Source organism: Anomalospiza imberbis, chromosome 10 (assembly GCF_031753505.1).
Source record: "Anomalospiza imberbis isolate Cuckoo-Finch-1a 21T00152 chromosome 10, ASM3175350v1, whole genome shotgun sequence".
Classification (NCBI taxonomy): domain Eukaryota; kingdom Metazoa; phylum Chordata; class Aves; order Passeriformes; family Viduidae; genus Anomalospiza; species Anomalospiza imberbis.
In genome coordinates, this window is record NC_089690.1 from 24332399 (window position 1) to 24342507 (window position 10109).

At 44.6% G+C, this 10109-nt stretch overlaps 1 long non-coding RNA gene across 1 annotated transcript; it reads right to left on the reverse strand.

Moving 5' to 3' along the window:
* Positions 1–1667: 1667 nt before the first annotated feature.
* Positions 1668–9613, reverse strand: LOC137480238 (uncharacterized). Its single transcript, XR_011002756.1, has 2 exons — positions 7584–9613; positions 1668–4417 (listed from the first exon to the last, which is right to left on the reverse strand). It is a non-coding gene; the product is annotated as an uncharacterized lncRNA (long non-coding RNA).
* Positions 9614–10109: the final 496 nt, after the last annotated feature.

Below are 10109 nucleotides of genomic sequence, written 5' to 3' on the forward strand. Positions count from 1 at the left end.
CTTTCAATATAAACAAATATAAGCAAGGCTGTGCATGAATACACCATAACAGCTTCTCAGATCTCAGGCTTTATTTATAAAGTATGTGACAGAACGCAGTACCTGTCCTACTGCAAAGAATTTAAATAAAAAGAGACCCAGAACATATTTGGAATCTTCCAGTGAAAAACTGAACACATTTTGGCACCTTGGAATGGGTTAAATAAGGCTCAAATAGCTCACCTCACCCTGCAAATTTGTTTCTTAAAGGGATTGACACAGATTAATATTCTTTCATAGAATACATCAGTATCACAACAGTGCAACCATTTATCTAATAATCTGGGCTTGCAATTTATTCCAAATATTTGCAGTCCTCTGCCTTGATGGCCAGCAATAGAACAACCAAGGGTTCTCAGTCCATCCACTGTGGATAGAATTCTGCAGCCAAGTGTGTTCACAGCCTCACACCCAGCAGCCAGTTTCCCCTTAAATAATTTCCTCAAATAGTAGGTCAATGCTAGAGCATTTGAGGGACACGTTTTGCTTATTTTTCTGGATTCCACTTGGACTTAAGGACAAAAATATGAAAATATTTCTATCAATTGATCTCACTTTGTTAAAAGGTTCTAATTTATCCTCTTCCCTGACCACTCCATGGGTTTTGGTAATGAAACCATAAAACCATTACTATCATATCTTTCCTGCCAGCTGCCTCAGCAGTAATTAATCTCCACTGACTGAGGAGCATAAAGGTGCTTTTATCACCATTCCCCCCTCCCCCGCATTATAATGATTATATAGCCAAAAAAAAAAAAAAAAGAAAGAAAAAAGGAAAAAAAGCATCAGAAAACATCTCTGGGTAGAAGAAGATTTCATGTGAGAACTTCTATATCCGGTTCAATGTCAGGTCTTCTTATCTAGCAGTATTTAGAGAGCAAAAGAAATAAATCTTGGTTTCTGTAGTTCCCTGTAAAGTGTGAGGTTGTAACTTTCAGAAGTTACTTGGAGCCACAAAAGAATTTGCAGTATCTACTCTGGAGATAAATGCTTTAATTTTGTGATATTTGGTTTTTTAAGAGCACTTATATGAGTAGTGCAATAAGCACTTTTTTCTATACTATTACCTTCAGCATAGAAAAATTTCCTCAAAGTCTTGTCTACACTGCAAAGACTTATTGCCAAAAAACTCTTTTTGTCACAAATCTATAAACACAAACATGATGACAGCCAGGAAAGCCCAGTTTTTGTCTTGTGCAAATCAAATCTACTTTCCCCAACAGCAGAATTCTCTCAGCCAACACACAATCACTAAAGATCCTGCTGACAAAATGACATTGTCTCCAGTGTTATTTTATAAACATTTCCAGCTTCTATTTGCAGCCAGAGTCAATCTTCTGAATCCCATTTCAGAGGAGCTTCCAAACAACTGCAGCACTAATTTCTAATACATTGGAATGTAACAATATTCATCAGTTGTCATGGAAGAGTTCACGTCGAAAATCAGACAGCATTTTCATTCAAGTAATTTTGTAACTAATTTTAAAAAGTTTCAAACAGTGGATGGCACCTCTTTCACTTACACACCCATACAACAAGCCTTGATTTTGTCAGCAAAACAGACAAGGGTGTACAGAACACAGCAAAATCCTAAAATCTCTTCTATTTGGGGGTTTTGTAATGGGTGCAGTGCAGCCCCCCGACACAGCAAAAGGTATCTCAAAGGAAAAAAGCCTTGTTGGTTGGTTTGATGCCAGGAACCGTTCCCATGCCATTGTCTGCCCACATATATTTACACTGAAGAACTGCTGAACCAAAATTGAGGGAATTCACCTTTTTTCATTGAAAGACTGGAGTTAAAAGGCATCAATGAAAATTTAAATAATTTTATTTACTTCTGCAGAAGACATTAAAAACTATCGTTTAGAAATATATGATAAATATTCTTTCCCAGACAGATTTACTACAAAGCCAGTTTTGGGATTTTGTGTCCAGATATCAGAGAGGAAAAAGAAATGGAGATGAACAGAATCAAGGCGCCATCGAGTGGTGAATCTTGTACTCACACTGTCCTCTTCCCTCAAACCAAAAATAGTCATTATTGTCATACCTCTGTGGAAAATTGAATAACACCTCCGTCTTTTCTTTTTAAGAACAGAACTGTTAAGATAATTTTTGTACTCATAACCCATCCGAAATTTCCAAGCACTTTTACTTTGGGGGGATGAAATTCCAAAAACATACTGGCTACATGTTGTTAAAACTCCTCAGCTTTAATTTGGGAAGCCATATAAGAAAGAATCCATCTCCATTTTCGATGGAAGAATTGCTAAAGGATATAAAGGTATGTGTGGGTGATGGTTATTATCACTGCTTGGAGGGAGGGGGAAGCTGACTGTATTACAGAATGGCAAGAACAGCAGCATAAGAGTTGAACCAGAAGCCTCTTGCATTAAAAAGCTCAAACTTTTTTAGTCTAAACTGAGACTCTGTACTCATCAACAGATTTTATACTTCATCTCTGGGAATGAATTTGTCCAGAAGATCTGAAAGCTTCAAATCCTATGTTAGGTTCCATTTATGTAATATACTGAGCAAGGATTGAAAAAGAGATACTCAAAGCTAAAATAATTCATTGCTACAGTCTGAATTTAGAAATTCAAACAATGGGCAGAGATTGTTTAGATCACATGTAGTCTTCAGACTACACAAAGAAGGTACACACCACACACTAATATTGTTGAATTTTTTTATATATGACTGTACCTCTGAAAAAAATAATGATTCAGGTTCTACTAGAAATGGGAAACATTACAGTTGTTACATTTGCCTCTGGAAGTATGTTATTTATGTGTGATTATTGTAAAAGAGCACGGATAAAATTTAATATAGCTTTCATCACAGCCTGCTCTCCTACATAAACAACTTGTTACTGGGTTATTGTGAAGAAAAATCTTCTGATACAAAGACACACATTCAGTGCTGCAGAAATGCCACAGAATCCTGTGTGCTGCTGGTTTTCTGAACACAATGCAAACTCATAAACCATGTAACTATGCAGCTCCAATCATAAATACAGAGGGCTTTGACCTTTCCTAGAAAAACAAATATTACACTGCTGTAAACAAATTTTAAAATAATAATAGATTTTTTAAAAAGTTCCAAACCTGTTGACAAGGCCACCTTCCATTTGACAGGCATATCTCGAGAGAATAGTGTTGGATTATGGTCACATTTGGGGTTTCTAGAAGGTCATTCTGACACCCTGTGTAAATTACCAAGACAGCAGCAGGGTTTGGTTTTCTGTGCCTAGCACACCACAAGGTTGAGCTGCATTGGAGCCCATGGGGAAACGACTGCTATCAAATGATAAAGACAAAAGACTTTGTGCCTTGGGATCTTAGTGACAACAGTGACATCTGTCCTTGCAACCCAATCCCCTCTCCTTTGCTGACGAAATGCACAGGTGGAAGGTAGTGTCTGATACCACTGCACTGCCACAAAAGCAGTTTTACCATCATTGCTGTTCCTTTGAGACAGACACTGTGTAGGCTGTTGGACAGGATGTTGAGATCCTCGGATTCTGGATTGTCTGGACATTGTACAGACGTTGCAGTAGGAGCTGAAGCCTCACCTCTGCATTTGGAAAATGTAAAACTGTCAGATCAAGAGAAAACAACCTACTTCCTTCCTTCACAAGCTACAGTCAATTATCAAAGTCTGGCCACAAACCTTTCACGTTGACTCAGTGTCCATAGTGCTGCTCTTAAATTTCCTTTTATTACCACTTTGGATAAAAAATAACTCTATCTCCATTTTGTCTAACTTTAACAGAAAACTAACACAGTGTTTCAGTTTTCCAGGGTGCTGGCAACCCATGCTATTCAATAAACAATTTTTGCAAGCTTATGGAAAATCTGATGCTGCATCATTTCCCAAGAATGCTCCAACTCTGTAGTTAACAGCGATAAGTTAAAAATATATAATAGCAAATAAAAATGGAGCTCACAGAATCTCTCTGTCCTGAAATCAATGTCATTACAGCAATTTTTAAGTAGCTACTGGACTGATACTCCTCAGACAAGAAGAACTCATTTTAGGATTTCTAGCTCATGTTATCTCAATACTATATTCAGGGCAAACTAAACTGCTCACTGAATCAGATCTTAGGAACAGTTTGGCAGGTTTGAAGATGAGCAGAGAAAATGGAATAAGTTTATCTGAAGCCTCAAAACTCAGTAAAAGAGCATTAGCACCAACATTTTACTATAGTGGAAGGCATTGTAAATCTGATAAAGAAAGAAATTACAAGCTCCAAACTTGGAATACCTGGGAGGATATAAACTGCTGCCTTCTGAAGCACTTCTGTGGGTTAAGGCCTGCCCTATTGCCACCAGTCTTAATGGAAATGGAATCATGCCAGAATTGGAACTGTGGCCTCCAGGAAATAAAACAAGAAGCAAGTGTTAATAAATCAGGAGCACTAACAGGTCAATCAGGATGGTTCTTGCTAAGTGATTACATGAATGACATAAAGATAGCACTTATCTAATGAATCAAATGGGCCCAAAGAAGCTGTAGCACATGAGGTCAAGAAGTGGAGTCTTTATATTATGTACAACACTTTGGTCTCTCTCACTGACAACCTTTTTTTCCTCAGAGTTGTCAGTTTAAAGACATCTCTCCTTGTTATTAGCATGTGGGTATCACATACTACAGTGCTATAACAATTAATACTTTAGATTTTCTCTTTAAATTAAATCCATATCAGATGCTGCTGAAAGTATGCTGATTATCTTGTTGCTGATTTTAAAGAAGGTGGTATTTGTGCTCACTTAAAACCCCTTAAAAATAGTAAACCTTTCTACTGAAATTTGAAAACAGTCTGAAATAGGTTATCTTGTTGAGATGAAGACACCCAGTACAAAAATCCAAACCCATGTGGCTTAGTTTTGGCAGAATTGTGAGTTGAAAAGGTAGGTCTGTAATGAAAGTGTCAGGCAATATTATTTTAGATGACACAAAACACAACACTTCCAATCTCTCCTTTACTGAGTCCAGTAGCTCATTCCTCTGCATGTACCACATACATGATTGCATTTGAAGGAACAACCATTTTTGGAAACAATCATTTTATGCAGCATACAGGCAGGTTGCAGGTTTTGGAGGGGATGGGGTTATATTTTTTCTAATCTGAAATCTAGCCTTTTGGCAGTTTTTATTTCTTTACTGGCATTTAAATTCCTCATTATTCTAGTCAGGTTAATGCTTGGTGTGTGAGTCAGGATTGTATCCAAGGCTGGGATGTTTCCAAGAGAGTTTAGAGACAGCTCAGACTAAAGGAGACAAAGTGCATTCCACACCACTGCTGCCCCTGAGCCACCACAGAGTGAAATGCTGTCCTAACAAGGGAGGCTTTAATTCAGATTTACAGCAGGGTTTGTCTCACAGCTCTGCCACCTACACGTTAATAACACCTTTCCTTTAAACCCACCATGTTCCATCAATCTTCACTGGCTGCCAAGTTAAGGCTGCAACGAGTTTTGCTTCAGTTCACTGCACCGCAAGTATTAACTCCTGGCAATCAGCAGCACAGCACATTAATTCCACATGAAATAAACACTTCACAATACTGTAGAGCTGACCTGAAGAGGTGAGTGCCTCTGTTTCTCCTAAAAGCAAGGACCTTATGGGAACAACACAGCACTTCAGGTTATAGGGGAGCTCCCTTAGGCAATTGGTAAAGCACCACCAGCAGCTCAGTGAGCCAAGCCCCGAGGCCCTGGGGAGCTGAGCCCCAGGTGAAATGCAGAGGTCCCAGGAGGTGCCACAGAACCCTGTGAGGAGAACCAGCAGTGCCTGAAGCCTGGAGAAAGGATTTGTGTCCTGGGTACATCAGTCAGGGCAAAGAAACCCTGGACCCCAGGACTGAGCTGCCTACTGCAGCAAGCAGCAGCACACATTATATTTATTGCATGTAAATGTTACATGTAATACATGTACATTACATTTTATTTATTACATCTATTATTAAATTAATAATAAATTACATTTATTATTTATTTTTAGGTATGGCTCTGCCTGACAGCACTCCAGAGCTGAACAGGAATTTTCACACATATGGGAGGTGCCGCATAGATATGACTCTTGTTTGCAGACCTCTAGTCTTACTTGAGAGAAAAGAAAGTGGACTGGTATTTTATTGTTAAAACAGCAGTTAGAATTCATTTGGTACACTAAGGATAAACAATTGGTGATTGTGATTGGTATCCTAAATTGCTTTCATCTTTTTCTCTGACATAATGATACTGTACTTTTTTTTAAACCTTAAAATGCTACATCCTACTTCCAAAAAACCTTTTTATTGCCAAACACATTCAAAATCTGCCAATGATTTTATAGCCAAAAGAATCTATGCTGAAATCTCAGCAAAGTAAGGTTGAGTGGATTGGCTCTCCTAAGAGACAAATATTTGGGTAATAAAAAAGGTCTTTTTTAGTGCTTTGCACTGAGAACTTTCAAGAGATTTTAAAGTAGCTTTGCACCTACAGGAAATGTGTCCTGCAACACCCTATTAGCAGTTCCTCTATGATACACTTATAGACACACCGATATCCACACTTACAGAAATGCTGGCTGTGCTCCTAACAAGAAGGCAGTTGTGGAATGGCCATTCCCATTGCACTGAAAATGTTCTGTACAGCATTATTCTGGCTTTTAAAGGAAGCCAGGCCTGTGGCTGCACTCTTCTCATCTGCAGCCATCTCTTAATTTCCCTGCCTCATCCTCTCCTCTCCCCTTTCCCTGTCTGTGGTCTGTAAGATATCGGGTAGCTAGAGGAGACAGGCAAACTCAGGTTTGTGCCCTTCCTCCAGAGTAAAGAAAATGTCAGATTTCTTCCAGGCCTGGGAGGAAAGAGCCAAATGCCCAGCCCAGGTGTGCTGCTCCAGGTGAGCTGCAGCAGGTGCTACTGCAGAGCCAAGCAGGCAGAGGTGAGAAAGGGGCACTGAGGAACTTCAGGGCAATGCCCACAAGGAACAGAGTTACCTCTCTTTCACTGCTCTGCAATAAAACACTGCATTGGGGTTTTTTACCGGAAAAAATATCTTTCAGTAAAGAAGCACAGGAATAGCTGTTGAGTTACACAAAGAACCTGAAGCAGAGATTGTGTTCTCATGTAATCCCTGGGCTTCTCAGAGACACGCCACAGTTCCAGTGTTTTGTCTGCAGCCCCTGGGGAAACAGTGGTCAGTACAGGACACACAGGACACCCCAGGAAAGGCAAACCAATACATATCATATTCCCTCTGTATACCCATTTGATTTCCACAGTGGATCATGGTTTGGACTCAGAACTCATACTAGTAAACTTGCCTCTAACAGCTTGTGAGGGATATTTCTTATTTCAAATTTAATTGGGTTTTTTTTCATTTCTTCTTTCCTCCTGTAAAGTCAGTCTTGGCTTATACCCTGTGCTTTTTCTCTCCCCTTTAGCTTTTCTATTACTACAACTTCCCAGGAGAAGCTAACAGCAAAATAATTTCTTCCTTTCTCTGCTGTTATTTTCTTGACTAACAAGCTCTACTCCTTCATCTTTCCCTTACCTTGCTGACCATCTCTAATTGCCCTGTAATGATCTCATCTCTTTCTGGACAGGGCTTCATTGAGTTTTTCAAGGAAAAACACACAGTGTGTGCTGTATACCCCCCACCACCTACATTTTCTATTATGGTCACTTTCCTCTACATCTCTTCTTTCAGTGTTCCACCTCAGCCATCTAAAAATCCTGAACTACACTCAAAATTCATACATTTTACTGAAATTGTTCCTTTTAGGCAGGGTTATCCGGATTCTGCATCCTCAGATTCTGTACTCAAACATTTTAAGTAGAATCATCACTGTAATGAATTCAAAGTGGAAAGCAAGACTTAAAGAAAGCTTAAAGTCTAAACTTGTCCGTAGCAGTTGACAATATTGTGCTCCTTTTCTTGCTTCAGGCATTTCTCTTCTCACTTTTCATCAGACTTGTGGGTTTTTTTTAAGATTTAATTGTCTGTCTTTTCTCTCTAGGAGTGAAAATCACAAGAATTGTAGTAACTGTTCTGTCTCTCTCGCTTTTGTTTGTTTATGTCCTTCAGACTGTAAACACTCCAGGCCAGTGTAATCCTTCTTGCAGTGTTGTGGAATAGAGGACACAGGGTTCCTAATCCCCAGTTGAACACTTGTATCGAAAGGAGAATTTTCTTTAACTGGATCCCAATGAATAGAAAGATCCTCTGTGTTATTCCTCCCCTTTATACAACAAAACGTGGGGAATGCAATTTTTAGAGATGGATCTTCAGTCTGGGAGCGGGGTCGGAGAAATTCCCTCAAGAGTGGTTCCTCGTGCTCTGGTGCTTCCCAAACCTCACATTCCCCATGTTTCTGTTAGATGCTGTTTGGAATTGCAGCAATTTTAGCTGGCAAAATGATTGGGAAAAGTGTCCCATTGCCTGTCTCGGAGTCTGCAGCACTGTGTTTGCCTTTGAGAGAGATGGGCATGCTGGGCTCCCGGGCAGGTCGCCCCAGAGCGCTGTCACCAGGCTCCTGTCCCCTCAGCAGTGTCACCACAGGGCACACCGGGGCTGCACTGAGGGGACAGGACCGGGCACAGCCGGGCTCTCCTGGGGACCCTCACCACATCTCCTCCCTGAGGGCTCCGGGGCCACACAGGAGGGGACTCTCTAGGGGACACTGAGGGGACACAGTCTGGGGCACCGCAGTACAGAAAAACTCCTTCAGCTATTCGGGAGTGTCCAAAGGAGGCCACGAGCATGGTGAAGGCGGGATGCCGTGTGAGTGGTTTAGGACACTTGGTCTGCTTGGCCTGCAGGAGACTCGGGGAGAGCTCACAGCAATCTCCAGCATCCTCATGAGGGGAAGCGAGGGGCCAGTAGCGATCTCTGCTCTGTGGTGACAGCGACAGGACCTGAGGGAACGGCAGAGAGCTGGGTCAGGAGAGGCTGAGGCTGGAGATCAGCAATAAAAAGATCCCTCATTCTCACGGAGGCTGGACACTGAACAGGCTCCGCAGGGCGGTGGGCACAGCACCAAGGCTGACAGGGTTCAGAAGGTGCTGGTAAACGCTCTGAGACGCACGGAGTGTCGCTCGGGGTGCGCTGTGAGGGCCCGAGCTGGGTTCCACGGCCCCCGCTGTGCCTCCACGGCCCCGCTGTGCCTCCAGGGCCCCGCTGTGCCTCCACGGGCCCCGCTGTGCCTCCACGGCCCCCGCTGTGTCTCCACGGCCCCGCTGTGTCTCCACGGGCCCCGCTGTGCCTCCAGGGCCCCGCTGTGCCTCCACGGCCCCCGCTGTGCCTCCACGGCCCCCGCTGTGCCTCCACGGCCCCCGCTGTGTCTCCACGGCCCCCGCTGTGTCTCCACGGCCCCCGCTGTGTCTCCACGGCCCCCGCTGTGTCTCCACGGGCCCCGCTGTGCCTCCACGGCCCCGCTGTGTCTCCACGGCCCCCGCTGTGTCTCCACGGCCCCCGCTGTGTCTCCACGGCCCCCGCTGTGTCTCCACGGGCCCCGCCGTGCCTCCAGGGCCCCGCCGTGCCTCCACGGGCCCGAGCCGCCTCCGCGCCTGAGGCAGCGCGCGCCCACTACAACTCCCACCCTGCCCGGCGCCGCCGACTACACGTCCCGGCATGCCACGGGAGCGCCCCGCTCTCGCGAGACTGAGGGGCGCCCAGGTGGCGCTGTCGCGAGAGCGGCGCGCCCGGAAGCTCCACGTCGGAGATCGGAGCGAGCCCGGGCGGCGGCGCCGGAGCGGGGCCGGGCAGCGCCGGAGCGGGGCCGGGCGGCGCCGGGGGACTCCGGGCGGCACCGGGCACACCGAGCGGCACCTGGGCGCAGCGGGGCCATGGTGAGCGACAGGCAGGGTCCCGCGGGGCGCCTCGCCCCCGCTGCGGGAGGGTGACCATCCGAGCCGGCCCCGGCGGGGCAGCGCAGCCCCGCGATCGGCGGACCGAGCGCATGAGGGGCCGGGGCCGGGGCCGGGGCCGGGGCCGGGGCCGGGGCCGGGGCAGCCGTGTGGTGCTGCCCGTGGTGTTCTCAGCCCCAGCGAGCGGCTGTCGCACCTCGGAGCGGCCCTT